Source organism: Heterocephalus glaber, unplaced genomic scaffold (genome assembly GCF_053883595.1).
Source record: "Heterocephalus glaber isolate CG9 unplaced genomic scaffold, H.glaber_assembly_v1.0 deba00000621, whole genome shotgun sequence".
Lineage (NCBI taxonomy): Eukaryota > Metazoa > Chordata > Mammalia > Rodentia > Bathyergidae > Heterocephalus > Heterocephalus glaber.
In genome coordinates, this window is record NW_028258153.1 from 24,747,764 (window position 1) to 24,753,248 (window position 5,485).

Genomic DNA, 5,485 nt, shown 5'->3' on the forward strand with positions numbered 1-5,485 from the left:
GTGGTTTCTTTAGAGTCTCTGAAACCCAACACCAGACCTGTGACGTTGGCCTTATGAAACAATATTCTAGGACTGGCAAAAAATTTCTCTTCTATTATCTTTTGGCAGGTGGTAACATATTTCATTAAAGGAGAAATATATCTTCTTTACAATTTACTGCAGAACTAAAAAACTGCTTCCTGATTTTTGCAGTTACTAAACCTCTGTTTATTTTCTCCCAATGAATATGGACTGGAGGGAGAAGGTTATTAATTGCTCTGACATTTATTTCTAATATATTTCAAGCCCAGGTGTTGAAGCAAGCATGTGTTGGGTATTATTCATTAAAATGTGTTTGTTCCATAGGGCATATTGCTATTTTGTGCCTCTGGTTATAAGGTATTTCTTTTGTTTCTAGGTTCTCTTTTCATTTATTTATCATTAACCCTTTTGTATTATGAGATGTGATATTCACTCTAGGTGCAAAGCTCTTGCTGAACACTTTATTTCATGAAAGAAAAAGTTCTCCTATGATTTTTATTAAAAATCAGTACTTGTGCTAAGATTATTCAATAGGAGTGGTTCTTAATTTTATTTGGGCCACAAATCCCTGTGAGTATCTAATGCAAACTGTTATCATTGCATTAAAAACAAAGCTATATACATGCAAACATTTACTTTGTATTCATATTTATGGGTCAATGGATTGGCTAAAACCCATTCAAGAGCCCTAAGCCAAGAATCACTGCTCTACAATGTTTTCATAAAGACTCCAGATAATTTATTTCTTTTCCACTTTTGAATTTTATAAGCCAAGCATCTTTGATGAAGAGGACATATTTAGGGCCAGGGCATGTGGGTTCAATTCCTTTTATCCCTAAAAGTAAGAATTAAGGCTCTTCCTCTACTCTGAAATTAATCCTCTGTCCTTAACTATTTTATAAAAATCTACCATCACTGAAGCATTCTCTGAGTACCAGAAAGTGTGCAGAGCACTCCAAAGAACTTCAAAAACAACCAACAAAGGAACATAAAACCCCTTTCATGTGTCCTAGTCCTCAGTGCTAAACAAAGAATTATTTATATATTGACCACTGGGACTTGATTACCTACTATGAACAAACTATCGGTAGAGGAACGCTTTGTATATATCATGGAATTCCTTACCTGGGGTACTATGTCTTTGTAGAGAAATAATCCAAATCATTGGGAGAAAATAGTGTAATAAGAATCTCTAATTAGATATTTCTATTTATATGAGTATGTTTTGTTTTACGTTTTTTTCCTACTTGATACAGGATAATCAGGTGAACGATCACTTGAAAAATATGTTGCTGCTATAAATAACTTCTCTAGACATAATCTATGTTTTATTATAATATAGGGATGTAACACTTTTATAGATATTTCTGCTTTACTTGTACTTTGCCATATTTCTAGTAATTTTTTCATTATTGGCAATGCTTACATAATCACATACTAACACCTACAGGAATGAATCACAGTTCATCTTGCAGATTTATGGCATGCCTACAGAAAAAGTACCTTAGGATGCAAATTTGAAGCTTTAAATTATCTCCTATAAGCCCCACACCAGGAAAGCAAACAATGTGACTTAGAGGTCAAAATTAAAAATGAATCCATTTAAACTTTTCTCTTATTTATTTAAATAATGAAACAATAAGAAGGTTTGGGAAATGCTATTAGGAAGCAGATGTGTCATTTACTCATAACACAGTTGATATAGAAAGCGTCTACACATGGGAGGATTTGTGAGTACTTGCAGGATATAAACGCTTTCTTCCTACACTTTGACCAGCGGGCAGAATGCGGCTCTGCAGGTCTACTGAGATGCTAGGTGAAGTTTTCTAGAGCAAGTGCACTGCTTCTCCTGTCACTTTCTCTGCCTTTGTCCCCAGCTGTGCTGCCTTGTACCCTTCCATTCTTGGCCATCTTTAGTGTCTAGAAAAGCTGCTACAACTTTATAACTTTAACGTTTTTCCTTTTTTCCCCATTTTTTATTAGTACATGTTTGCAGTACATGCAGTTAATAATCATCTTGAGCAGTGTACATATTATAGTTCATTTCTACTTTGATCCCCTTCCCCTGCCCTCCCCTCTCCCTCCTCTAATTACTCTATTCCAATTTTCATAATTATTGATACTATTAATCTTAGCTCATGTTATGGCATATAATGTTTACATTCACTGAGATTGTTAGGTTCCTGTACAAGGCACATCTTTATGATACTTATTTCCCCTTCCCCTCCCCCTCACCCCTTGCCTTTGGTCCCTTGGACCGGACCACTTCCCTTTTGCAAGAATTCATTGCTTTGTTTCATTTTTTCCATTCTTTATTATTCTCTTTGTACTTTGCCTCACTCAAATGAGAGATACCATACAGTATTTAAGCTCGAGTGACTGATTATTTCACTCAACCTTATATTTTTCAGGTGCATCCATTTTCAGACATCCATTGCCTGAAGTTTGTCCTTCTTTATAGCCAAATAGTATTCCATTATATATAGATAACGTATTTTCTTTATCCAGTCTTCTGTTGATGGGTGTCCAGGGTGCTTCCAGGATTAGCTATTATTTATTGTGTTGCTATAAACACTGGTATACATGTATCATTATAGTATAATGTTTTAAGATCTTTGGGGAAGAGTCCTAGAATGGGGATAGCTATATAGCTGGTATTTCTAATTTCTAATTTTAGTTCTTTGAGAAGTCTCCATACTCATTTCCATAATGGTTGTACTAAGTTTGCATTCCCATCAACAATGTAGGAGGCTTCCTTTTTCACCACAGCCACACCAGCATTTTTTTTTATGTGCCAAATCATAATGTTTTATTTATTTTTATTTTTTATCTTTTATTTTTTTATTAAATTCTTTTATTGATACATTGTAGGTATACAACACAATTACATTTCTCATTGGGAATTGTACCTTTACATAATGCATCTTAGTTCTTATTTTTTCCCCATTCCTAGCTCTCCCTTCATGCCCTCCACCCTTCCCTATTTACAAAGATTTTATTTCCATTTTTTCCATTTCTCATCATTTTTCCTTTCCTTTCTTTCCTTTCCCCTGCCCCTCCCACTACCCCTACCCCTTTGGACCTTTTCTTCCTATTTTACATTTTTGATTATTCATTCTAATCATTGGTACATTTTAGGTATACAATATAATGACATTCATCAGTGGAAATTTGCACCTTTACATAGTCTCTCTTGGTTCTTATTTTTCACCCTTGCCCAGCCCTCCCTTCAACCCCTCCAGTCCTCCCTATTTACAAAGATTTTGTTCCTGTCTTTCCATTTTCTCATATTAATTCCATTCCCTTCTATCCTTTCCCCTACCCCTCCCACTTCCTTCCCCTTTGCCCCTTTTCTTCCTATTTCACATTACCTATTATATATTTAGTCCTTATTTACACTTTCAGTTTCTCACACCAGAGAAACTATTCGGTATTTACACATCTGTGTCCTATTTATTTCACTTAAGAGTGAATCCTCAATGTGAATCCACTTAGCTATAAATGTCTCTAATTTCTCATTTTTTATGGCTGAGTAGTACTCCATTTTATAAAAAAAAACCCCACATTTACTTTATCCAGTCTCCAGTTGGTGGGCATTTGGGCTGTTTCCAAGTTTTAGCTATTACAAACTGTGCTGCTATGAACATGGGCGCACATATATCACTGTGGTATGATTCTTTTAATTCTTTGGGGAAGAACTCCAGCAGTGGAATAGCAGGGTCAAATGGGACTTCCAGTCCTAGTTCTTTGAGGTATCTCCATACTGATTTCCACAGTGGTTGCACCAGTCTACACTCCCACCAGCAGTGGAGCAGGGTTCCTCTTTCCCCACAGCCCCATCAGCATTTGATATTGGTTGATTTCATGATAGCAGCCATTGTTTCTGGAGTGAGGTGGAATCTCAGCATTGTTTTCATTTGCATCTCTCGAATGACCAGTGATGTTGAACATTTTTTCATGTATTTATTTGCTATTTCTACTTCTTTTTTTTTGTATTAAATTCTTTTATTGGTACATTGTAGGTATACAACACAATTACATTTCTCATTGGGAATTGTACCTTTATATAATGCATCTTGGTTCTTATTTTTTCCCCATTCCTAGCCCTCCCTTCACGCCCTCCACCCTTCCCTATTTACAAAGACTTTATTTCCATTTTTTCCATTTCTCATCCTTTTTTCCTTTCCCTTCTTTCCTTTCCCCTGTGCCTCCCACTACCCCTACCCCTTTGGACCTTTTATTCCAATTTTACATTATCGATTATTCATTCTAATAATTGGTACATTTTAGGTATACAATATAATGACATTCATCATTGGAAATTTGCACCTTTACATAGTCTCTCTTGGTTCTTATTTTTCACCCTTGCCCAGCCCTCCCTTCAACCCCTCCAGCCTTCCCTATTTACAAAAATTTTGTTCCTATTTTTCCATTTTCTCATATTAATCCCATTCCCTTCTATCCTTTCCCCTAGCCCTCCCACTTCCTTCCCCTTTCCCCCTTTTCTTCCTATTTCACATGACCTATTATACATTTAGTCCTTACTTACACTTTCAGTTTCTCACACCAGAGAAACTATTCGGTATTTACACATCTGTGTCCTATTTATTTCGCTTAAGAGTATTGCCTCAGTGTGCATCCACTTAGCTATAAATGTCTCTAATTTCTCATTTTTTATGGCTGAGTAGTACTCCATTTTATAAAAAAACCACATTTTCTTGATCCAGTCTCCAGTTGATGGGCATTTGGGCTGTTTCCAAGTTTTAGCTATTACAAACTGCGCTGCTATGAACATGGGTGCACATATATCACTGTGGTATGATTCTTTTAATTCTTTGGGGAAGATCCCCAGCAGTGGAATAGCAGGGTCAAATGGGACTTCCAGTCCTAGTTCTTTGAGGTATCTCCATACTGATTTTCACAGTGGTTGCACCAGTCTACACTCCCACCAGCAGTGGAGCAGGGTTCCTCTTTCCCCACAGCCCCGCCAGTATTTGTTATTGGTTGATTTCATGATAGCAGCCATTCTTTCTAGAGTGAAGTGGAATCTCTTTGTTGTTTTCATTTGCATCTCTCGAATGACCAGTGATGTTGAACATTTTTTCATGTATTTATTTGCTATTTCTACTTCTTTATCTGAGAAATGTCTGTTCATTTCAGATGCCCATTTTTGGATTGGGTCTTTAAATTTGGGAGGTCTGATCTTTTTCAGTTCTTTATAGATTCGAGATAGTAGACCTTTGTCTGAGGAAGAGCAGGTGAAGATTTTTTCCCACATTGTGGGTTGTCTCTTCACACTGCTAGTGGTTTCTCTTGCTGTGCAGAAGCTTTTTAATAAGAAGAGATCCCACTTGTTGATTGTTTGTGCTAGTTCACGGGCAACTGAGGTTTTGTTCATAAAATCTTTTCCTACACCGATGTCTTCAAGGGTTCTACCTAACCTCTGTTCCAACTGGTTCAGCGT